The sequence below is a fragment of the Crocodylus siamensis genome, chromosome 1, assembly GCF_052110815.1.
Source record: "Crocodylus siamensis isolate JL-2025a chromosome 1, ASM5211081v1, whole genome shotgun sequence".
Lineage (NCBI taxonomy): Eukaryota > Metazoa > Chordata > Crocodylia > Crocodylidae > Crocodylus > Crocodylus siamensis.
In genome coordinates, this window is record NC_143395.1 from 335,926,060 (window position 1) to 335,953,389 (window position 27,330).

The window sequence follows — 27,330 nt, forward strand, 5'->3', positions numbered from 1 at the left end:
AGCAACTGAGTCTGACCCTTTTGTTTTATTTTTCTTACACTTTTTTCTCATCCGGTTCATTATTTAATTTGCTTTTCAGAGGAAATTCTTTCATTTCTTTATAGAATGCAACACTGTTGCTGTTGTTGTTGTAATATTGCATGACTCTGTCCCTGATCACTCACCATCTCTACAGAGGCAAATTGGCCTTGATGTCGATGTTGATTTTCAGTGAGCAAGATGCTGCCTTTAGAGCCCCTATCAGAAATTACAGTGAGTGAAATGAAAGGCACCAGATACTACTCATGTACACAGGGGTCCACACATTCATACCATTAGATATACCTCCAAAGAATATATGTGGTTTCTTAGAAGGCAAGATACCAAGCCAATGAATCAAGAATTATAGAAATAATGTAATTAGAATGCAAGTAATGTATCTTCACTGTCTGCTTTTAGCTTAATGAAGGGAGAATATAGTTGATGCTTTTTTAGGATGAGGAATATAGGTCCAAATTCTCTTTGAAGTTATTCCAGCAATGTGTTTTTAATAAGGTTCAACTGCTCAAAATGTAATGGAGCTTTCAGGAGATAAAAATATCAAACTTTCTTTTGCCTATCTTGACCTCCCCATTAGTATATAAGGAGTATATATAGGGTGGGGGTAAATTGTATTAGATATGCCAGTATTTTCTGTTCTTTTAAACTAATGCTGAACAAAGATATCAAGAAGCTGCCTTATTTTTTCATTATTTAAGAGGCATTACTTATGCATTATTAAAATACAGAATATTGAAGTAGGATAGAGACATATTTGCTGCTTATGCATGTATGCTCTCTAGTGGCTTACGATGAAACATAATCAATTTCAGATCCTTTTCCCTAAAATTAGCTAGCTGCTTTTCCCCTCCTGAATATAAAGAACCAGTAACACAATATACTTTGTTTTATGTGCAAAAGCGTTAATAAGCCAAACATTAGCAGTGTAATGAAGAATTTACTGTGGCAGTTTCCCATGGTCAAATCTCATTGTTATTATCCAGACAAACTGTCATTGAAATAAATAGGTTTTTTTGAATAAGGGTTATAGAATTTGACCTTGTGTTTTACTTTGACTTTTGAAGCTAAGTAATATGATTGTTCAATTAATTTCAAATTTGAATTTATAGTAATTGATTTATATATATATTTCCCTTTCAAACAATTTAAAATATGCACAATTAACATGCAAGTATGCAACAATAATGACTAAACAGATTAACTGAGTGCATAGTGCTATCACCTGACACAAACCTTGATTAGGTTAGTGATTAAAGATTACTTCAGGATCAAATATAAGTGCCATTTTTTCTCCTTACAGTTTACAGATCTGTTTTGCCCTCTGGCATCCAACAGCTGCTAGACATTAGGTTTTGCCCAGCTCCAATTTCAGGAGTCATGCAAACTGTTCGATAATCATATAGTACTGCAGATCTACCAAACCAGACTGTAACCCAACTGAGTGTGCTCCATAGCCCCATGGACACTTGTGGGTCTACACTATGTCCAGAGTAGAGTTCTATAAACTGCTCAAATGCCAAAAACAGCACCTGTAAGCCAGATAAGTACCATTTTGCTGTGTGAGAGGGGACCCTAGACCTGTTACTATGAAAAGGCTAACAGCCCCCTTCCTGCCCCCCCCCACCTTTTTAGACAAGGCTTGTTCTGGGTCTCAGAAGCCTTGCCATGAGGCTTGGTAAGGCTTTTTGAAGTGTAGAGATGCTGTTTTGGAGAGGAAGGTAGTTTAGATAATTGGAGGAGGCTGAGAGGAGTGTCAGATGGTATATACAGTATATTTCATTGGCCTATGCAAAGGAGCTCATTGGAGGCCTTGCAGGACTAAGTTGAGAGGTGCTGGAGTGAGCTTGGTGGGCTGATGCAATTAGTAGACTGTAGGAACCAAAAAGCAGTTGCTTGGAGTTGTTTATCACACAGTCATTTTGGCTGCCTATATACATGACTGGGGTGGGGAGGGGGCATTTTCTGGAGAGCTGCTGAAATTAAAATGCCACATTGCCGCATGTATTAAGCCCCCCTTACATTTAAAATGGCCATGGGATGCTTATCTAAACCTCATTTGACAATGTTTAGATAAAACATTCTGCAGCCATTTTTGAATATGTGGAGGCTTAACACATGTGACACTGCAGCATTGCTGCAGTGTCACAATTACAAAGTTAAGGAGCATGTGTATAAGCAGCCTTTGGCCAGGAAATACTCATGCAGCTTAGTGATAAACACTGTGAGAGAGGCACCAGGGTACCATTCTGACAGGAATGACGACTGACTCCCAACTTAAAATATGAGAACAAGGGCATGTCAGCTGAGATCAAAGAGGGAAATCAGGCTGAGATTAAATACTAAGGGTATCAGACCATTCAGTATGACACCAATCCTGATACAGGGTGTATTAAATGAAGTATGAGCTAACCCTAAATGGTCTACTTCTACTAAAGTGACACCTAGACACCTCAATTGACATTGTATCCACCTTATGAAAGGCACTACAGAAACACAAACAAAAGACCACCCTTATCCCAGACAAATTATAATCAAGAAATAAGTGCATTGGGTATAAGGAAACCTTAGACCACTTTACATCAATGTTGCCATTTTCATGTTACCTGAAAATTTACATTGGCACATGATGATTTGTAGTAAAATAATGGCATTTTAATTCTACTTGGAATCAATTTAAATGACAGAACACAAATTTTAAGTATTCTTTTCAGAATTGCACACTGTACAGTACATCCTGGGTGTGTCTATCATACAATTACTAGGGATAGATGGTGAATTTGTTTTGGAGTTGTGAAATGTTTCTTTTTTAATTGTTCAAATCCAGTTGTATAGTAGGCCTGTGTGAATAGGGAAGTATTCAATTCAGATTCAGCCAATTCAGAGGATAGTGATTTCATTTGGCCTTTTGAATCACTGTTCCCATTTGATTTGGCCAAATCAGAATCAGAGATTTGGCACTGATTCGGAGATTCGGCTCAGCCAGGGAGACGCAGGCACATCCTGGTGGCTCTTGGGAATCCTCCCATGGCTCCTCCAGCTCTGCCTGCCTCTGCCCCAATGTGGGAGGCGGCATGGGAAAAGCCCCCATGGCTGCCCTGTCCAGCCCCATCCCCACCCGGCCCCAACCTCCTGGCACTTTAAAAGAAAAAAAAAAGCCCACACTCACCAGCTGCAGCAGTGGGTATCAGGGCCTCTGAGGGCTCATGGCAGAGCCCCCTTGTGCAGTGGGTGGAAGCAAGGATCACTGTCCCTGCCTGGCATCCAGACTGCAGCTGCCCCATGGCATGGGTGCAGTGTGGCTCAGCAGGGCACCGCACACTGTCTGAGAGCTGGGGCCACAGGTACTGAGTGTTGCCAGGCTCCAGGTGACTGCTGGAGCTGTCCCAGCTCCCAGACCATGTGCAGCACCCTGTTGAGCTCTGCTAAACCCATGCAATGCAACAACTGCTGTGCAGTTGCCAGGCAGGGAGTAGGGTGATCCCTGCTGCCCCACACCCTCAGGCCCTGTTTACCACTGCCAGAGCCAGTGGGTGCAGGGCTTTATTTATTTATTTTTTTAAGTGCCAGGACTAAGCTAGGGTCAGGTAGGGGAGCCATCAGGGGTGGGGCTGAGCAGAGGGGGAAGATCAGGGAGCAGGGGCTGTGCAGGAGGGCTCTGCCATGTGGCCCTAGAGCCCCACAGTCTCAAGGCTGCTATGCCTGGCCCTATGCACCGCCCAACTCAGCTGGTATGGGGGGTGGGGGAGGTCATGATGCAGGTGCGGCTTCCCCAGCCCCAACAGACTTGCTAGCTGGAGGCAGTTATGTCAGCTGCCTGTTTAGTCTATGGCCGAATAGCGAAAGTGGCCAAATATTTTCCAAAGCTTTTCTAATTGGATTCAGTCCCCAAATCAAGCTGAATCTCCTCCAGATTGACTTGGCTACCAAAGCTTCACACAGCCCTATTGTCTAGTACCCTGAATTTTACTGCTTGTCCTATTGATTCTAATTCTCTGGATTTTTTTCTACATAATTTAGAATTAGTATCTACTATACAGACAAGGTTCTTTGGGTGAATGTGATATCTTTTATTAGACCACCTGCACTTATATCTATATCTGGTGGTAGGAGGTCCCCAGCAACAGGGTGTGCAGAAGGGACCCAGGGATAACTGCCTAAGAAACACCCCCCCAGAGACCCTGGGGTACAAGGTTTTTCTGAAGCCACAGAGGATCTTGGTTCACTGGTGGGAGTTTCCATTGGCATGGCAACCAGGGGCAAAGGTACAGTTAGATCTGTATTTCAGCTCCCTTGACCTCTTCCATGACCATGAGTTCATGAAGCCCACCATGGAGGATCACCGAGACAGCTTCAATAGCACCTCTGTTCTCGGAATGGGGCAACTTTGAGTCTTGCAGCAGAAGCAGTCACTGTACTGAATGCTCAACAATGCTCTGTGCCCTACCTTCCTTTCCTTTTGGGGGACAGGGGGATGCTCTGGGAAAAGAGCCAGGGCTAGAGCAGACCTCAGAGGGTGGTCTGGGAACAGGACTGGGGTGGTCTGGGTGCCCTGTCTCGGCCTTTCCTGAATTGGTGATCCAGAAGGATTCCAACATCACTGCGATGGCCTGGATAAACTCATCCAAATTGTTCAAGTAGTGACTCAACCCTTCCAGCAGAGCAAGAGCAAAACACATCACTAGAAAAGAGACAGATCATCATGGCTACCTTTGCTTGTTAGAGGAGAAGCTCTGGAGGCATGCAGTAAATAGGTGATGGCATTGCTGGAGAAATTTGACAAATTTCAAAGTACTAAGAAATGCTTGTAGCTCATAGGGAATTTGAAAGGATCATGCTAAATAGGTATTATAAGCAGCAGCTTGGGGCCTTAGGGTCTCCCTCTTGCCAAGGGGTCTACAGGGCTTTGTCCTTTTGCTAGAATTCTGTGTATGCAGCCATTGAAGCTTTAAGGTGACTGAAGTAGCTGAGGGAGAGGGATGCCAGCCAAGATGTTAGGTACTAGGTCATAGGTGGTCTTTCCTAATGGTCAGACCACTGAAAGAAGGTCATAGTTCAGGAACCTAGGGTGCATCTACATGAGACACTTCAATGCGCAGTGGCCTGTTCTACTGCATATTAGCACATAACAGCAAAAACCATGATAATGCACAGTAGAATTAGTCTACTGAGCATTAAACATCACCCAAAAAAAGTCTGCTTTTGCTACTATACATTAGCACAGCTACTGCACTTTTATCTAGTCCTCATATTAGAAGTACTAATCTTAATGCACAGCAGAAAAAACACATTAATGTATGTGTAGACATAAACCTAATTACCAAATCCAGAAGGTAATCCAGGGGCAGAGGCAAAAACACAAGTCAGTGCAAGAGCCTGGGAATATGATCCTGAGTTATAAATTCCAAGGGATAATCCACAGGTTCAAGTCTGGGAACAGACCCAAGCAGAGCCAGGAAACAGATCCATGGAGAAATCCAAAGCTGGGTACCAGAAGCAAGCCAAAATCAGGATAAGAAACCAGGGAGCCTAGGGACTAGAAAGCTTGCCAGTTAGAATTGTTGGCTGACCTGGAGGCTGCTGCCACAGCTGGGACTGAATGGGGACACTGAGCTCCCAGTAGCCAATTATGAAGCTAGCTAGTAGCTTCTGGGGCACAGCATGACTGCCTAGTTAATTAGCACAGACAGGGCAGAAGACTAGGGTTTCTTGACACTAGGAAATCACTTCCTGGCCCTAGGAACTTCAAAATACTAGCAGGACCCCATGTTCCCAGATGCACAGAATAAGAAGAGCAGTTGCTCATGTCAGGTTCCCGGAAGGATTCCACCCCTTTCTTTTTCACTCCTCCAAGCACAACAACGAAGCTTGCTGTCTACTCAGTCCATAACCGTGAACCTGATCCCAGGTATGCTGGATGGGGGTACTGTAGCTTAGCTCCCAGACTCAACAGATGACAGGCAAGATGGAACTCATAGTTTCCAAACTCTTAGACCACTTCTTCTCCATGCTTTGTGAACACTTGCATGCACCTTACTTTACTCTATGCCCCTTCTTTTTTCTGTTTGGATAAAACATTACTACCATGGTCTGTCACTACAGATGGGTTGCAGCAAATATCAGCCAAAGTTGAGGAAAAATGAGAAGGCAAAACTCTCATCAGCTACAACAAGACAGTAATTTCAGTGATCAAACTACATGCATGAGCTGTGAAGCCCTACAGGCTGCATGTATTCATCAAACTTGTGAAGGATATAGATCAAGGATCCCAGCAGCTAAGAATGAAATTGTGAGAGAACTCCTGAGCCCCTTAATCTTCAAACTCAAAAATGCCACCATTCCTTTATTGTAAACTACTTCTGCTAAAAGGCATTTTATAAATGTATAGTAGGAATAACTTCCATCTTGCTAGCTGGTGATGAGGAGAAGATGGCCAACCAAGAGAGCATTAGGTTTCAAATGCAACAGTTCCCCAAAGCTTTTCTTTCATAGCATAGAATTAGCTAACTTGTGTAATAGAAGGTCATTTTACATCCCCATATGCCAGCCCCAGTTATTTTTTAATAGAGTAAGGGATTACATTTAGCAAGATCTGTGACTTATTTTCTTTAACAAATCTATATTATTATGCATGCTGCATGCTGTCTCCATTAGTAAATATGAAGCCTTACTGTGAGAGAGATCTATTTAAGTCAAAAACAAAACATCAGTGGCGACAGCAAGCTGCAGAAGCCAGATGATGTTGGTATAGAGCACAAGATGCATTCTGCAGCAGGAGCAGCGAGCTGCATGTGAACATGCCTGCTTCAGCCAGCTGAGTGATCAGGAGCAACTGGAAATATGACAACTCCAAGAGTATGAGTGTTCCTTGGGGATCCTGTCTTCACCCATGGGCAACTATATGTGGCTGCTTCCAAAATTTCCCACCTAGAAAATGTCTGATTTGCAGTGATTCCTAACTTAAGTAACAAAACCAGGAATGTTGTGTATACAGAAGTGTTGTAAAGCTCTTTCAGTAACAAAGTGTGATATGTTTCAGGATTTTGTGTATGCAGAAGAGTTGTGAAGCTGTTGAAGTGCAATAAAATGTGATCTCAAGTAAAAATTGGCTCACTGGATTTTCATGCAAGCAATGCTGCATGGGGCATCTAGTATGTTATAATGTTCTAGTGTTAAATAGTATCAGTACTCACAGCATATCTAAAGAAACCTTAATTTTCCTATACCTAATTTTATTAAATAGGCTCCACTAAAATGCAAAATCATTACATGATAGCTTAATGTTACTTTTTAGCTATAGATTGTCAACATATGAAATTAAGCATTGGTTTATCTACCCCAAATTCTTACATAGCAATTGACTTTTTAGACAAGAAATGTGCATCTAATAATTAAGCAATTAATTCCCAACAGTGCATGGATTATCCTTAGATAACGCCACATCCTGAGGGCATTGTGAGAAATGAAGCAAAGCAGAGTTTCCACTACTCATGTCTAGGATTATCAATCTCTCTGAAGGTTCTCAGTGTAATTACAAAATAAAATTATTCTAATTAATGTAAACAACAAATTAATTTATTCTTTAACACTCTGTGAAATACAGAGATAATTACAAGTGTGCACACACAGGCACTTAGATGAGTGATTCTCAACCAAGTTGCCAAGAAACCCTGAGGTGCCTTGAGATCCTTTCAAAGGTGCCACAGAATATTAGCACTGCTAAGTGTGCAAATGTGATTCACAAGATAAACAAGGATAGGGTGGAGGGGGGGGGGTTGCTTTAATTAGAGCAGCTCTTAGAGCCAAACTAATTAAAACACCTGCAGCATCATGTGTATTCAGTGTCCCACACTTCAAAATGGAGGTGGGGCACTTTAACTAAAGCTCGTTTAATAAGCTTTCACATTTCACAGACATATTTACTTGTGTGTATTTAATCTTTCTCTCTCTCTATGAATGTGCATATGCATATAATGTGACATGCCTTCTTTCTTCTTTTAAAGAAATATTTATAAACTGAAGGATCCACATGGATATGATGGGATCTTCATACACGCATACATGTGTATGTGTCTTATGTGTATAGATAATGTTATTTAAATCAATTACAATAACTTTATTTTATAAATTTAATATATTAACTATATAATAAAAGCATCTTTCCTGGTACCATCCTAAATTTTGGATTGAAAAATTTCCTACACAACTTCACTCATGAGGAAGATTAAGTTCTGAAATCCCCTGGTCTGAGGAACTGGATGTCTAACTCTCACTTTAGCCCTGTTGCAATCCATATGTGAGGCAGTGCAATGATTTAACTCTGCCTCAGTCCCCAAAAAGAGCCAATTCCAATAAATTTGCTTCGGGCACACCAAAAGCACACCAACATCACTAACTCCAGCACAAAACATAGCTGTCTCAGGCACTTTCATTTAAAAAGAGAGTAGGAAGCTGACCTGCAGCCTAACACTTGAATAGCTTGTGGCATTTCTACACATACATTTTTGTGCAGGGATGCACCACAGATCTGGTGCAGCAGAGCAGACTCAGTTCATTGAGTCTGCTCTACTTGTGAGCTGATGTGTACTGTGCTGTGGCATGTACAGTTGTATAAATGGCAAAATGCATGTCAGTACACAAAATGGCTGCAGTGTGCTTTTGAACTAAAGCATCTCTGCTTGTGTTTTGGTTCAAAAGCTTGCCATCACCATTTTCTCAGTGCTGACACACATTTTACCGCTTATACTGCACTTATTAAAGTGCCTGCTGCTGCAGCCCAATGCATGTATACAAATATCCTTAGTGTTTAGACTACTCGGGAATCTTGGTTTCTAGGTAGGGTGACCACATATCCTGGTTTGGCTGGGACAGTCCAGGATTTCACAGGCTATCCTGGCACACACCACTGCTGCTGAGCAGGAGCAAGGTAGCCACCTTGTCTGCACATGCCCAGCCTCTTCTTAAGCAGCAGCAGGAGGTAGGGGTGGGTTGGACTGGGCACCATTCCAGTCCAACTTCCTTACTTTCACAGAGGAGATGTGGTGGCTGCTCACCTGCCTGCCTGGTGTTCCATGCCCCTTTGCCTTCACTTGAAACACAATGGTTCCATCTACATGTGCACTTCACTGAGGAGTAGACTAATTAGCTGCATAGTAAAAATTGAACCAATTTTTTGAGAGAAGAACCTGCAACACTCAGGAGAAAAATCCTGCAGCATGTTTATAGGCTCAGCAGTGCTATGCTTACTATCACCATAGGTGAGACTTGTGGGTCATGATTGACCACAAGATGAACATGAGCCACCAATGCAATGCTGTAGCTGGCAAAGCAAACAATACTCTGTCTTGCATCCATAGATACTTCAAGTAAATCTCAAGATGTCATTGTCCCGCTGTACTTGGCCTTGGTGAGGCTGCATCTGGAGTACTGCATCCAATTCTGGGCTCCACAATTCAAGAAGGATGTCAAGAAGCTTGAGAGCATCCAGAGGAGAGCCACATGCATGATCAGAGGGCAAGAGAATAGGCCTTAGGAAGAGAGGCTGAGAGCCATGGGACTCTTTAGCCTGGAAAAGTGCAGGCTCAGGGGTGACCTGGTGGCTGCTTATAAGTAAATAAGGCATGTACATCAGGATCTTGAAGAATGTCTGTTCACCAGAGCACCCCAAGGAAAAACAAGGACCAACAGTCATAAATTCTTTCAAGATCATTTTAGGCTGGACATAAGGAAAATTTTCTTTACTGTCTGAGCTCCCCAAGACCTGGAATAGACTCCTTCCAGAAGTGGTGCAGGCACCTACTCTGGACCCATTCAAGAAGCATTTGGATGTTCATCTTGCTGGGGTCCTTTGACCTCAGCTGACTTCCTGCCCCTGGGGCAGGGAACTGGACTTGATAATCTTTGAGGTCCCTTCCAGTCCTAACATCCATGATAGCTATAAGGCATCACTCTCTACATATCCACTAGTACTAGGGCACAATAACCTATCTCTGCGATAAGATAAGATAGTACTGTCTCTGATGGTGCTATCTTATGATGGAATAATTTACTGCACTGAAATACACATGTAGATGCTGACCGGAGGTATACATTGCACCTGATCAGTCCAGTGAGCCAGGGACCTGGTCTTCCCTGCTTCAAATTGCTGTTGTCCTGGGCACATGTAAATGCTGTCCCTGGCATCAGTTTACTCTGGCTCAAACTGCTCCGGTGTTTATTGCTTCACATTAATTGTATGTGTAGGACCCAGTGTCTCAGATTTCCTTAAAAATAATATGGTCACCATATTTCTAGCCCATCTAAAGCTTAATTCTTGGGCTCTGTTGCCTGTTTTAACCAGGTTGTTATAGAATAGGTAAGTGACTTGGAGTAGATACTGATTTTGCAGGACTCACATGTGGAAAAGGTGGCAAAATCTTACCTTGATGTCCTTCAAACACCATTTTAGAGGTCTATCTTGCTTTGATGTGTATAAATAGGGAAAATGCATTACTGCAGCACCTAAAAGTGTGCAGTTTGTTCCTTCAAGGACCTGGCCAAGATTAAGTGGAGTAAAGGTTTCACTTGTTCCATCTAGTTCTCTGTGCTTCTACCTGTTTGCTTGCATAGAAAGGGAGTATCTGGAAACCAGAAGCTCTGTACACACAAGAAATGTACTGGTCTTGATAACTCTTGTCTGAAGAGGGCACATAAAACCTTTATCCTCTGCTCAGTTAAGTAGGAAAAGAACACAACATGGTTTCCTGTGAAATATTTCATTTTTCCATACATGCTTTTAAATTAATTCTACACTTAACAGTAGGTAATAAAGATGCAGAAAGAAGGAATGCATCATTATACAAAATGTCTTGTTCTAAGACAGAACTAAATGAAAGTTTAGTAATGGCATTGCAAAAATCACTAAATACCAAAAAAAAGGTCAAACCATAGTTTTCCAGAGGCAAAGTTTGCATAGACCCATGTATTCTTTGAGACGTAATTAAACATGAAATTTTTCCCCAGTTTCCACTGGGAACATAGTCTAGCATAATAAGCATTTTCAGGATCTGACTTTAATATTCATTTTAATTTTCTTAATGCGTGCCCTTCATTTCAGTAATATATCATAGATCATAATACTGCAAATGCAAGTTATTGACATTTGCAGAGGAATGCTTGCCTGATACATATTTTAAATAATTCTTTAGACTACTCAGAATAGCAAAGGATATATGTTCTTCACTGTAAAGATCTTGTTTTCTTTCTTTCTTTGATTTTTGTATGTTTCCTGTCTAACAACAGAATGAATATTCTAGGTATAAACTTTCTATTATGTATTTACATCTTCCTCTGTTGTCATGGAAATATTTTATGTTCACTCCATTCTAAAGGACCCTCTCCTTTTTCCACTGAAGTCAATGACCTTATTTATCTGTATTTTTTAAATTCAGCCCTATCCAAAAAGCTCAGAGCAGCTTACAATGAACAGAGATCCCCCCCGCCACGCAAGAAACAACAGTTGATTCCCCAAACACCACTCCCCTTGAATTCCAGCTCTCTCCCCCACCGTGTACTTGATGCTGCTTTGCTGCCTAAACCTCCACACAAACAAACCCTCTAACCATCCTTGCAACCACCATTTACACCCAGACATAGGCAACCTCTTCATACTTCCCCCTACCTCCTGCCCATTCATTCCCACTCATGTGGGCCACTCCCTGCAACCTCCCCCAGTGTCTCTTCTAAGTCTTCACCCCCTCTCCTAGACAGGGGCTTTAGCTATTCCTCCCTCCCCCACAAACCCCCAAAACATACAAAAACACACATACACAAAACTGTTCTCCCCGCAACAAACACAACATTAAAATCAAAAGAGCCTTAACAAAAGAAAAAGACTCTCTCTCCCTAACTATTTTTGCCACCTGTTTTTATGAACATTGAATGGGATCCTTGAAAAAGATTTTTTCATCAGTTAAAGCTGCTCAGTTGAGTTATACTGTCTTATTCCAATGCAAAGCACGTGAAAATTAGTGTGTGTGTGTGTGTGTGTGTACATATAATGTTTGAATGTATTTATGCCCTGGTGAGCATTTCTATATAACACCACACAATGTTGTAAGAGAGACTTCTGTTATCTCCAAATAAACTATTTCAGGTTACAGAAACAATATATTTCCATGTTAAGTCAGTGCACCACCTTGGGCTAAATACCCCAGATCTCAACATAATCGCATGTTTGCCAAAGTCTAATTGTGAAACAAAGTCCTTACATGAGAACGAGTAATTTAGATGCTTCACTGCTTTTGTGCTTTTTTATTTTAATTCAAATAACATTTACAATAACATCATAACAAATAATTCTGACATTAACAATAGACAATAATAGAAGCGAGGTAAAACCAGAAGATCATAATATGCAAAATGCATATTCTCCAAATAACACAATATAATTTGTTTACTGTTGTAAAAATAAAGCCAGTAAAAAAGTCAAATTTTGTAAAAATGCAACCAAATACTAAAACTTTTAAGACTTGACTTACCTTATATTATGACAATATAACTACAATTTCTGTCAGCTACCTCTGTGTTATATGAAGCTTAGTAAAACCTTTGAGTATGCCTGTCCCCAGATTACCCCCACTTCAAGGTACATAATTGCCTTGTAATTATTTTATACTGAAGTGTAAAGTCCAGATTTAAATTCAATTACTACTGAGATTATCAGGAAAATATCTTTTCATGTTATTCATCAAGTGATATCAAGCCCTCAAACAGTCAACTGCATCTGTATTGTTCTAGTTGAGGGTTACATAATTAGATATATCACCCCGTCTTCTGGTGGATGTTGTGTAGACTTCCATGTTCAAGAACTACCATTGCTGTAACTTTTTTTGCTTCCTTTGTTGCATAGAGATAAGGGCAATTACTGCTACTTGTGTCAGACAGAGAACTTTTTTGATTTCGCTAAATGTTGCACTGACTGGGAGTGACATAGATACTTAAACTAGGATAAGATTGACTTTATAGACCTTTCTAACTTGGAATTTTTCTGGTATCATTTTTCATTCCCTTAATTGTGCTAGCCCTTTTTTCTAGCAGGGCATTTTGATCTAGCATAAGAACTCTTTGCCACCATTTGTGACCTGCAGTAGTTTGAGCCTGGTTTTAAAAAGTACTTAGTATTCTTTTATGTTTTTTCTCAATGCAGACCTGTATAAAGCTTTTGTAAACCATTTTACAGGACACCTGAAGAGTGCTAAGGAGGGAAGCAGTAATGTGGCACTTTGAAGGTAGTAAAGGGGGAAATGAGGCCGCTAGTCTTCTCTTCCATCTTAAAACTGACATTTACAATAATCTAAATGCTTGTACTTTGATATACTGTATCGGTAATTGTTCTCTCAGTCAAATTAAATGATTTGTGATCACCAGGGATCCTGGTTTTCTCAGATTAAAAAAAAAATCCTCAATTATCAGACTAAAAAAAGTAACCCCAGACGCACATTTTCCCATGATTAAAATGAAACACCATAGTGCTGTTTCATTTTAATGCTTAGATAATAAGGATTTGGGGTTACTTTATTTAATGTGAAATTGGGGATTTTTTTATCAGAGAAAACCAGGATCCCTGGTGATCACAAAAAATACACCACAGTTGATTTTAAGTAATCTTACTTGTCAAAATTAAATTTCTACTAATTTACAAGTTAATTACATCAAGGTTATTTTAACAGTATTTTTGGAATCTATATCAAATCCACTATTACCTCCCTTCTCTGCTAGTTTAGTTGTTCCTATAACTACCTCCCTCATATTACCTAGCTAGAGAACCAGCCTCGGTGACATGAAGTCATGGTTTAATTGACCCTATACATTTTAACATTAGTCTTACCTTACAATTACAGACATTATGGCTATGTACATTCAAAAACCCTCGGGTGGAAATGATATAAATAAAGCAGTTTTCTGTAAGCGGCATAGTTTAGATCAGTAGTGAACAGAACACACATTTCCCTTTGGTTGTGGTGGGGGGGGAGCAATCTTAAACTGGGTTCCACCATTTTTAAACCAATCTGTGTGCGCCAAGCTTCTGTTCTGTTACACATATAGACTAGTTTCTGATTATTTATATGGCTATAAGTGTAATGTCTGTATCTGGCCTACGTCTCTGGCAAAGTTAACTTGGAATAGTAAACTGATCTCAAGGAATAAACGATTACCCTAGTGACTTTCCTAGGACTTAAGTTTTCTTAGGGGACACAAACTCCTTGATTTCTTCCCCTACTCAGGGGAAAGTGGGGTGATGGTTATATAACAATAATAAGATGGTGGGATCATTTTTTCAGCCACTGCATTGTTGAGATAGAGTTAGCCATGTTTAGAACAGTAAAAAACTACTGTGGAGGTGTGTGTGGCAGTCACCTCACTAATTAGTAATCATGTTGTGAACCCTTACTCTTAAAGCTTTGATTAGCAGTGGAACAAGTCAAACAAGCAAAAAATAAACTGTTTAGACAGAGGGATAGCAGGAAATCCTGCCATGTGTTCTGTTGCAAACCATCCTGGGAAGTTTCTCCAATATGGCTCATCCAGACAAGCATAGTTGTGCGATATGTGGCACTGCAAACACAGTCCAGAGTTCTCTGTGCTGCAAGGGAATGCTGCCTGATCATGAGCTGCTACATTTTTTTTCCCGTGTTTTATTTTGTTTTGTTTTTTTTGTATGGCCCCAGACTCCCCTATGCCACCCACGGCAACTTGCTATAAACCAAAGTGCATATGACATGGACATTTCCTGGGGACAAAAAATAGTGGTGCAAGGTGTGCTGCCATTACTTGGCCCCAGGGAATGAAACGTTCACACATGTCTGGATGCATCCATAAAGTGCAACAAAATAAATATGAAGTGATGGTCTCTGGGAGTGTGAGAGGCTGAGAGCTGCTGGCTCCTAAAGGAATTTAGTGCTGGAATTCCAAGCTGAGAAAACAAACTAGGGAAACACCCTGGGAATGCAGTCCCATGATCCAAGGTTTCACTGTAATATAAGAATCAGTCAGAGCTTGAAGGGAAGGAGTTGTTCTAAATCTGTTACAGAGGAGCAATGAGACTTCCTTTTGCTGGTCAAAATGAATTTTGAATATGCCTATACTACAGTCTGTGACTGCAATGTGGCATAGACCTTCTTATCAGCTGTAGCACTAATAGTAGCATAACTGCAACAGTTGCACACAGCTTTGGCCTAACCACCAAAATATTTACCTTGCTTATCAGGCTGTTTTTTCAGTATGTACTGAGACTCGCACTTTCTCAACATGACTGCTACTGATACAAAAAACAAAGTGGTGGGGAGGGGGGAAGGGTTGCAGCATAGAACCCTAAGTTTCACTCCACTGTGCTGTCACTTGACCCAAGAAACAAACTGAGATTGGCCTGTGTCGCAGGGCTCTTAGGTGCTCTGCGACTGGAGGGTGGCATTGGCTCAGAAGAGACCTCTAGTGGCGGGAAGGGGGAAGTGTAACTGCTGGTCCCCAAGACTGTGCAGGTGCGGGTTGCCTTAGCAACTAGGGAAGCCTAGAGCCAGGAAGGGGCGGGGCTTAATCCTTCTTAAGCCCAGGCAGAAGGCCCAGAAAGCAGTCCCTTTCTGGTAGTCGCAGGAGCTCTGCGGGAGAGCTGAGCAGACCGGGTCGAGGGTTGCAGCCTGGGCGCTCTGACCGACTACAACGATGCGGGGAAGAGAGCACTCTATGGGAGGTAGGAACTAAGAGCCAGTGGGGCATGCAGTTATGTTATGAGCCAGGAGGCTCCTTGTTGTTTTGTCACGGCCGTTTGTCTCATGATTTAGTTATCAGCCGTTTGGCTTGTGATTTGGTTATCGTTATACCGGAGGACCGGGTGAGGGTATAGGGGTGAGAGGAGGCCTCACGAGGGCTCCCCAGTAGCTTGGGGGTTCCCGGTGCCCAGTGGGGGCACAGTGAGCAGTGCCACAGGGTGCACAGTGTGACGAGTACCGGAGGGGTGCTTGGTGCGGGGAGGTTGTAGCCCCAGCTGCAAAAGGGCGCTCAGGCCCTAGAGGGGGCAAGGAGCATGGCAAAGGCCCAAGAGGGGGCGAGAAGCGCGAGGAGCGCGGCAAAGGTCCCTAGAAGGGGGTGGTGGAGAAAACCCTGATGAGGGGGCGGTGAAGAGCCCAACAGTGAGGGTAGTAAGGAACCTACAGTGTGCGGGGGGGCAATAAGGGGCTCCAAGAGTGAGAAGGGCGTTGAGGAGCCCAAAAGGCAAGCGAAGGGCCGAGACCCAATAACATGTTCCGGAGGAAGATTACTTCAGCAACAACTGCGAGGCTTGGGCTGCAGTGCAGGGGAGGAAAGGAGCCACAGACAGCGCCCCCTGTCATCGGGACGTATAAAAATGGGCAGCTTCCCGCTAGGTTTCATCATTCCTCAATTATGAACAAGATTAAGACGTGGCAGGAGAGAATAGGCGGGCAGTGGGCCCATTGCAGGAGGTCGGAGCTGCACATCCGGAGAGGCTCTGGAAATGATACTCCTGCGACAGCCTGGTATAATTCTTTACCCCGTGAAGACTCAGCTCACTGGCCTTTTACTGGGCTCTGCAACCAAAATCCACATTTTTTCCATGATTTTTCATGATTTTTTCCACTCTTTCTCTCTCTCTCACTCTATCTCATTTTAATCATGGAACAATGTGGACTTTGGTTGCAGAGTAACCTAAAATCCACATTTTCCGTGAATAAAATGAAACACCGATAGATCGATAGATAGATAGTGGTGTTTCACTTTAATCATGGAGAAATGTGGATGTTAGGTTCCTTTTTTAAACCAAAATTGGGGATTTTTTTATCAGACAAAACCAGGATTCTTGCTGATTAGCAGTGGAACAAGTCAAACAAGCAAAAATTAACTGTTTAGACAGAGGAATAGCAGGAAATCCTGTCATGTGTCCTGTTGCAAACCATCCTGGGAAATTGCTCCAATAGGGCTCATCCAGACAAGCATAGTCGTGTGATATGTGGCACTGCAAACACAGTCCTGACTGGTGGCAGGACTCTCAGGAGAGCTAGGACATAGCCAGATGAGAGGGTAAAAAACTTAGTGTATGCCTGTGGAAAGAGTGATTACTGAGTGAGTGATATTCCAGGCTTGCCCTTTCTATGGAAAGGAGGAACAATAATTTCCTTTTGTATTATTTTGTTTATATCTGAAAATTTGGGATTTTTTTATCAGAGAAAACCCAGATCCCTAGTAATGATCAAGGAATTGTATAATTATTGGGGCATCTCACTGACATTATTATATCTTATTTTACTTTATGTCAGATGTCCTATCTCTTAGGCTATGTACTGGGTTATTTTGAAGATAAGACCAATCACAGATAAATATTATCCAGGAGCACATCTGCAAAGGACCAGCAGGGGAGATTTTGCTTAGTGGCAATCAACATGGGTTCATTAGAGGCAGGTCCTATCAGACCAACCTATGACCAGGTCACAAAAGCTTTGGATGCAGGTGTCGCAGTGGACATAGTCTTTCTGGACTTTAGGAAGGCCTTCAACACTGTCTCTCACCCCATCCTCATTAAAAAATTAGGTGACTGTGGTGTTGATGCCTACACAGTCAGATGGGTTGCAAATTGGCTGGAGGGCCACATTCGGAGAGTGGTCGTGGATGGGTCATTTTTGACCTGGAGGGATATGGGCAGTGGGGTTGCCCAGGGCTTGGTCCTTGGGCCCGCACTGTTCAATATCTTCATTGGTGACTTGGACAAGGGGGTGAAAAGCACCTTGTTCAAGTTTGCAAATGACACTAAGATGTGGGGAGAAGTGAGCATGCTAGAAGAGAGGGACAGGCTACAACTAGATCTGGACAGGTTACAGAGGTGGGAGGATGATAATAGGATGGGTTTCAATACAGACAAGTGCAAGGTACTGCACCTGGGAAGGAAGAACCAGCAGTATACCTACAGGCTGGGAAACTCCCTTCTCATCAGCACCGAGGCAGAAAAGGATCTTGGAGTCACTAGTGATTCCAAGATGAACATGGGTCGCCAATGTGGGGTTGCAGTCAGGAGGGGTAACCGCACCTTGCCATGCATCCATAGAGGCACCACGAGCAGGTCCAGGGAGCTGATCCTCCCCTTCTATGAGACATTGGTCAGGCCACAGTTGGAGTAATGTGTCCAGTTCTGGGTGCCGCACTTCAGGAGGGTTGTGGATAGCATCGAGAGGGTTCAGAGGAGGGCCACTGGCATGATCGGGGGCAGCAGGGAAGGCCCTATGAGGAGAGGCTACAGAACCTGAGCCTGTTCTGCCTCCACAAAAGAAGGCTGAGAGGGGATCTGGTGGCCATCTATAAACTTGGCAAGGGAGACCAGAAGGTAATGAGAGAGTCCCTGTTCTCCCAAGCACTACCAGGAGTAACAAGGAATAATTGCCATAAGTTGACTGAGAGTAGATTCAGGCTAGACATCAAGAGGCACTACATCACAGTCAGGGCAGCTAGGAGCTGGAACTAACTTCCAAGGGAAGTGGTGCTCGCCCTTACCCTTGGGGTCTTCAAAAGGAGGCTAGACAATCACCTAACCAGGGTCATTTGACCCCTGCATACTTTCCTGCCCATGGCAGGGGGTCAGACTTGATGATCTGTTTAGGTCCCTTCTGATCCTACCAACTATGAAACTATGAAACTATTTTCTGCTCCAAATTGTGCCCCCATGAAACATTTAGCTTAGAGAAAAACCAGACGACACCTATCAACAGAGGAACTACTACTTTTCTGACTTCACTAGAAAACTGTACCTTGTTAAAAAAATTATGGCAGCTGTTCACCAGTCCCTGAATATGCAACTCTCTTCATTTCACCCATGCACAGGAGTCAGATAGCAACCTGAAGATCTTGCATACAATAGGTATCATGTTAGTTTGAAAATTTGACATGTCTGCAGTGCCATACTTTGAGGTGTTCTCTGTACTTCAATGTAGAAGTGCACCGGGGGTGGGGTGTGTGTGTGGAGAGATTTACCCTGGGAGATCCCAGGGCCAAAAACCAACATGAAAAAAAAAAATGGGGTGGTGCACATGGGAGCAACACATGCTGCCCAAAGGGGCCCCTGTAATGCTGGTAGAATGTGACCTAACTTGAGTTGCGATGGGATCTGGTACAGACGTTTGTTAAACTGGTATAACCTAAAGTGCTTTAGTACGATACTATGTCCATCCAAGTCTATCTTAGAGCAAGATCTGCCATTTTTTAAAGCACTCTATGTGCACCATTTTTAAAGTGTTCTATTTGTTCAGTTTCAGCTGCAGAGTGCTTTCTGAGCACTTATCACACAATAAGTGTAATGTCTGTACCTAACCTAGAAGGTTTTAACCCTGAATGTGCCACTGCTCCCAGCATGTACTAACTTTAACAAGATTTAACATTTCTTAATGTGAGCAGGTAGTAATTGTAATGTGTTAAGTGCACCCTATATAAAACGTAATTATCTAAGAGTAATTGCATAACTCTTAGTTTTCTCTATGATAACCTTGGAGAACAATATAGTATTATTGTATTGTAATTTTCTTCCAGTGAAATACTATAGTGTCCTTTCTTTTCCTGTTTTAATACTTTGTCTTCCAGGATGAGAAACGGCATGATAGAAAGTCTTCAATTTCCTACAGCTCAGGAGACTATGATTTCCATCTCAAATAGAAATAAAATAAACCATTTTGTACATATCAGGCATATCTCAATATAAACCACCATCTGCCATAAGACTGTATTGTTTGTTGTTTTATTTAGGGTCACATTCATAGTTCTGTATAGTTCTGCAATATGAAAAGGAACAGCTGTATTAATAAGCAGTACATAAAGTCAGATATGCAGTTTTTTATGTGCAGTGTCATTAAACAAATGTAGGTGAAACTAATTTAAATAATGCGTTAAACACCTGCAGGGTGGAAGCAGCTATCTACAAACTACATTGAATGAGTTTGACCCTACTTATCCCCCCTTTCACAGCAGTATCTGCATGGAACTAATCAGAGAGGTAAAATATTCATGCCTGTTTTGTTTTTGAACATTTTAGAGTGTATTCCTTCTTCCAGATAAGGAGAAATAATTAAAAAGAGTTCCGGGTAAAAAAACTTATAGCCAAAAGTACCACATATTCTGTATTTTGTTAAATACAAATATGAATATGGTTGGAAATTAGCAATTAAAATGCACACTACCCCTTACCACGCAGTCCTGCAACACGCAGGGCAAGTCTATATGTGCAATTAGTGCATATGAATAAATTCCAAAGCTGATCTTATTGATCTGGAGTTTTTAGCTCCTAGGCATGCTGTTTGAACATGTGCCAAGGAGCAATTAGCTCCACAGCAATCAGCTCTAGAATTTATGTGCAGTACATGGAGCTTGGTCAGAGCATCCCTGCCTGGCAGGGAGCCCCAGGGGTCAGCCTGCCAGCCCAGGGCTGCTCTGGCTAAGCTCAATGTGCTTCAGAGGGCCTAGCTGGGGCATGAGGGTGCTTCAGTGCAGGACTACTGGCAGGCAGTCCCTCCTCTGAAGTATTCTTCTGCCCTAGCCAGCCAGAGCAGCATCTACATGTGCACTGCTGCATAACCCCTCCCCCCAAAAAAACTTCACAGCAGGGTAGTATTTATATTTATGTGTACTACCCTGTTGCAGAATTTATTAATTCATGCATTGTAATAGGGGAACATGTGTAAACCCTGAGACTTTTAATGCATAACTATTTAGTCAGCTCTACAAGAAACATTTTGTGTAGATGTGCCCACTGTTACTTGCCCAAATTATATCACTAGTCCAAACTTAATGTTGCCACCTTAAATCTGTAAGTCCAGAGTAAATAGAGGAAGAATATGCAGTGCAAAAGGAAAGCAGCCTGTCTAAAGAGCAAATTCTTAATTTGAAAATAAAATTAGTTTAAAATTAAAATGGAATATTACAAAGTGTGGGAACATGATCATATTACTAAGCATGAGTAACAGAGAGTGGCACAGGTATGAAAGGAGGATATCAGAAAAGCAAAGGCCTAGACAAAAACATCTAAAAAGGAATGTAAATAGCAATAGAAAGAGCATTCTACAAGTATGTTAGAAGATAGAGGAAAGCAAAGGGAAGTCTAGGCCCCTAATGGGGAGGACATTCCAATAATGAATGATGTGGAGAAGGCTGATATCTTTTTTAGGTATCTTTTTTACTTTAGTCTTCATGAATAAGACCAGCTGTCAAATTATGATTACAGGTGTCAATAAGGGGATTCTAAGAAATAATAAGCCTAAAGTAGGTAAAGAATAGGTTGGAAATGACTTAGAGAATCTGGATGTTTTCAAGTCAACAGAATGGGAATACTCATAGAGTACTCAAGGAATTAGTGGAGATAGTCAAAGAGCCATTAGCTATTTTTATGGTGAATACCTAATAGAAGGTGAGGCCCCTGGAGACTTGAAAAGGAAAAATATAGTACCAGTACTCTTTTCTTTCATATGCCCAAAAGGATTCTAGGAATGTAAGTGACATTTTTAGCACATACTCAGAGTTCAGGCTTTTATTCCTCAAGTTGTATGGGGAATCCATACTGATTAGCAGGGATCCTGGTATTCTCTGATTTAAAAAAAAAAGTTTCTCAATTTTCAGATTAAAAAAGTAACCCCAAATCCACATTTTTCTGTGATCAAAATGAAATGCTACTACATATATATCTGATGTTCCCTGCTGCCCTGCTCCCCCACCCCCAACGACCCAGCATGGCTGGAAGCAAAGGAGCCACTCAAAAAACCTCCTTGCTGCTTCTGCCCTACCTCCGCTGTCCCAGCAACATGGCTGCAGTGAGGGCAGTGGCACAGGGATACACCCCCCAAAGCACCAGCAGGTGCTGGAGACACATTGCCATGACAGCAGGGAAGGGAAGCTCACACTGGCAAGGAACCCCTGTTCCACAAATTCTCTTTCTCTAGGCTCTTTTATGTTCCATAGGATAAATATCAAGTGAGTTCTCAAAGATTTCCTCAGATCTTAGAGCATGGCAGTTAGGCATAAAGCTAGCAACCACTTTTGTAACACAATGGGTGCATCTATGCAAGACACTTAACTTTGCATTAGCTAAGTGATGATGTGTATCTACACATGCACATGCTTACTTCACAGTAAACCTCCCTAATGCAGAGTAAATTTGCTACCTGCAAATGCAAGAAGCAAATTTATTCAGCATTAATAACGGCACCATAGTGCTCATGTAGATGCCTGACCAGGAGCAAAATCTTCATATTCAATTGCAAACATGCCAAGCAGTTCCAGGAAGAAGGAATGGAATTCCTTTCTCTTTGTCTCTCTCTTCTATCTGCCTCTATACTGACATGAGATTATCTGAAATAGTCAATGCTTGTCTTACACCACAGCACTACTGGGGATGATTCAGTGCTCAAGTCTCCCAGGTTTTGATGTTAATATCATAGTTCTTCAGACTGGCTTCAAGATGTCCTTTAATCTCTTCTGCCTGCCTATAGGGTAATAGATCTTTCATGAGGGTATATAACCTGTTTTGGGAGCTGGCTGTCTGGCATCTTTATAACATGTCCTGTCCAATAGAGCTGGTGCTGTGGCTTTAATGCTCATGTTGTTTGCTTGAGCCAGAACACTGGCAATTGCTTTTCAGTTTTTCTATGTAATAAGCAGGGATCCTGGTTTTCTCCAATTAAAAAAAAAAATAAAAAATCCCCAATTTTTGGATTTAAAAATGTAACCCAAAATCCACATTTTCCGTGATCAAAATGAAACACCACTATCTATCTATCTATTTATCTATCTGTCTAGTAGTGATGTTTCATTTTAATTATGGAAAATGTGGATTTGGGGTTACTTTTTTAAATCTGAAAATTGGGGATTTTTTTTTTTATCAGAGAAAACCAGGATCCCTGGTGACTAAGGAGGATATTCCAGAGACATTGCTGAGGGTAAATCCCAAATCTTTCAGATCTTTCTGATACATTATTTAGGTTTCATAACTCTACAACAGGATAGGGATGACAACAGCCTAGTAGATGAGATGTTTGGTTTGGGTCTTGATATCATGATTGGTGAAAACACAAAGTCAGACTATATTTCACCTTCTGTAAAAGAAATATCACAGAAATGTTTGATCTTACAAGGTTTGCCTATAACACAAGAGGAAATGAATAATTTAAACACAACTTTAAAAAAATATTTAATAGTAATTTAAGTAAAAGCTACAAGGTATAAAATCCACTAATATTTTCTTGTTAGAAGACTTTCTCAGTCTCTGTTGTGCATACAATGAAAATTAATAGAATAGAAGAATGATTTATTATATCTGCATCATAATATTATGCTAAACCTTTTTTTTGCTCATTATAGAACACATCTGCATTCTCTTTCCTGTAATCTTCTTAGATATTATTTATGTTTCGGTAGCATCTACAGTTATAAACAAGACTCTTGTTATTTTAGGAGATCCACAAATATGGAAAAAAGCTGTTTCTTGATGCAAAAAAGTCTGAAATATAACTTACCTGTTCAGTGGCTCAGAATACATAACTATTATCTATGTTCTTTAACCTGGGACTATTTTATTCAAATACAAAACCTTCAGCCATGTCAACAAATAGAATGGTTAGTCTACATCTTCTACCTAGAAGACTAGCTTCCCTTACTTTATAAGCATCACTACATACACAAATCAGACCTATAGATTACTGTAAGACACTTACTTTTGTGGAGCAAGTTTATTCAACCTTATGCAGGCTAGATATGACCTCTGGTGCCTTATTATCTGTCCCATGGGACTTGCAATGAGTTTATGAGGAGCTCCACAGATGATGGCCCTGCATACCAGATCTGTTAGGGAGGTTCAGGGCCTGATTCTAGTGCCTGAGTCCAGGCAGAGGTGTTATGGGATCCCAGAACCTAATCTCTACATGTGGGACAGGGCAGAGGTGGCACAAAGTCCTGGTGCAAAATACCAGTGTGCAGAATCTAGCAGAGATGGTACACAGTCATGGGACTCCAGGTCCTAGCATATGGGGTTAGTAGAAGCAGCATGGGTCTTGGGGCCATGGTCGCAGAGCATAGGGTGAGCTGGAGGTGGTGTAGGGACCTGGGACCCCAACCCCCATACACAGGACTGGGAAGAGGCAATGAGAGATCCCAGAGCCCTGATCCTGGCGTGCAGGACCAGGAGGGAGCAAAGCACTCCAGATCTGCACATCTGGGGCCAACCCTAGGATTCAGGGTCTGATCAGACCCACAGACCAGCCCCATACCATTCATGGGACGATGCAGTCCATGGCCAAAATGTTGAACTGCCGCTGTTATAGAACAATGTTTTTTTTCCCACCCAAGTTAGAATTTGCAAACATTTATTCATCTGAATGTTTTCATTCTCCCATTAATTGTGGTATTAATCTCAATGTAAAAGGATTAATCAGTAGGTAAATGTTGTATTGTCTTGGTTTAGACTGCTCAAGGGAATAGTGATGCAAACAGGTTAGGATAAAATAAATAGGGGTTTTATTAGCATGCTTTTTAAATGCACACATTTCCAGGAAGAGCAGAATAAACACAAAACAGCACTTGATATCATCTCTACTAACTCCTTCCACACCTAGTTGTGTAATGAGTCACTGTACACTCATTCCACCTGTTCTACTGCCCAGAATATAGGATATGGTTATCCACAGCAAGGTGCTATAGCTGTAGGGTGGCAGTCTGGGATAAGTGACTGTACTGCTCAGGCCAACAACCCAGATTTGAGGTTGTGGCCTGACATCACCCCCTACCTAATGGGAGCCACTGGGTGGGGTTCTGATTCAGATTTATTTTGGTCGTCTTCCACCAGTAATGATGGATACCAGGGAGGGTATTGAATAAGGGACAGCATATTCATTCAATATTCTTCCACTAAAGTATCAACTCTTGCCACGGTTACATACAGTCTACTGGGCTAGATGAACCATCAGTCTGACCCAATATGGAACTTATGTTCTTACTGGCAGTGCACCAATACACACACTTGAGACAGACAGCTTGAAAGGGATCTGTATTACATTTCTGCAATTGAGTGTATTTAGCTAAGAGCATGTCATGTGACAGGTCTCTTCAGCACAGATAGGAGGTTGTATATGCATGTCCTTCAACTCTTTCCATGTGTTGCATGTTACTTCAGTTACATTCCTGAATAATAACAAACTTTTTCCCCAGTTCATTATTGCTCTCCCCTCCTTTACATTTATATGATGTTATATATGTATATATATATAATGTTGTAGTAGAAAGACATGAAGATTGTACAGTAAAGCGTAAAGCATCTTACAGTGATTTCAATTAAATTATTTACAATTTTCCTTTACAGGTAGATAATTGTACTGCTTAGGAAAGCTACAGTAATGTTAATAATGAAATGTAGTTAAATTAGGGATGTTTTAAATTGTCCCATGTATTTCATCAGTCATCTGGTATGACATCAACATTGAGTTGCTTCATTCCTGTCACTAACAAAAACAAATCCTCTTCATTCCTTTCTCTCTCTCTCTCAAAAAACAAAACAAAAAAACCCCACCAAAAACTGGCAGATTGTTTCTTTGTAAACACAGGCTGCTTTTGTTCATGGTTTTGCTGCCCTCCTGAAATTTGTGATCATTTGTAGAAGTGGAAGAACAGTTTTATTTTCTTCAAATTAATGATACATTGGAGACAGCTAGTGAGAATTCTTGAAACACCTGCAGAGCAGTTACTGAAGGAGATACAAAACAAGAGAAAAAATAAGATTCTGGACAAATTGCTGCACTGCAGAACTCCATTGTATTGTTAATTTTCAATTATGTTTGAAATTTCTTCCTACAAACCTTCAAGTTTTTGTTTAAGGCTGAATGTGATCTTCATTTTCTTCCCAAAAGTATACCAAGTATTCACTATTGTACATGCAAATGGGTTATTATGAGCAAAGTAGCACAGATAGTAAGTCATTTTCTTGAAAGGATCCAAGAGTTGCACTAGGACCACATTCTTTGATTTTATGTCTTAAACATGGGGGTTGAAGATAATGGAAAATAAAAATACTTGAGATGTTTCTCACAGAAATTTATATTTCTGTGAAAATTGCACTTCTGCAAAGAAGGATTGCTTATCTCCTTCCTTAACCATCATGAAATATTGCTTGCTACTATCCTGTTTTACTTTTCTCCCAAATGATTTTCCACAAACAAGGCTGCTTTATTTTTATAATTTATCTGGAAAAGTAACAAAAAATATCTATTATAACAAATCAGAATTTAATACATTTTGTTACATCAATTACTACTATGAATATTTTAACATAATACAGTGATATAGTATATTTGGATTAAAGAATGGTCTTCTCAGCCTCTGCCCTGGGTTCAGCACTACCCAGCCTCCCAACCTGGGCCTAGCCCTGCTGCTTGCCCTGGCTCCATGTGGGCGTGGAGCTGCAGCTGCCTACAGGAGGCCCAGGACAGTATACTAGCCCTGGACACCACTGGCCAAAGAGGGAGCCAGCTGCTGTCTCCCCTAGCCTAGCCCCCGCTCCCCACCTCTGCAACTACCATATTCACCATGGATGTGCACCCATGAGGGAGTGGCCAGAGGATGGGGTGCTGGATGCCTGTCCCTGGGCTCTGCCTCATAGTTGCCCCACCCTATGGCTTCCCAACTCAGGATGGCATACAAAGGACCTTAGGCAAACTTTTTACAAGGAAGGTAGTGTTTTATTGTTGGTGGGTGGGGTAGGTGGTGGAGGGGCTCTGTTTGTTGGGGAAAGAGGGAGGAGGGGGTATCTCTCTGATGTGAGGGGGATAAAAACTTGATCTTTTGAGATGTGTCTGCAGTGAACATGGTGCTGGAGCTGGGTAGAAGGATGGGGGATCCATGGGGAGTGGTACAAGTGGGCTAGAGTGGGGAGTGCTGGAGGAGATGGTCAGCCAGCACCTCTTACACCTGGTGCCCTGGACCCTGCTGGCAGGCTCATGGCTTTTCTGGGACCTCAATGGGATGGGCTGCTTCTGCCGCTACTGATGCAAGTGGCACTGTGCTCTGCACCTCCTCCACCCAGGCCTTTGAAGAGCTCCCTCTGGGCCTCACAGATGTTATGCAGCATACAGGCTGTAATGATGATCCAGAGGAGGTTGTTTTTGGCAAACAAAAGGTAGATGGTGAGGGTGCCCCAGCATCCATTCAGATAGCCAAAGGCACACTCCACCAGTGCATGGGTCCAGCTCAGGCAATGATTAATGTGTGCCTGGCAGAGGTCCAGGTAGCCAC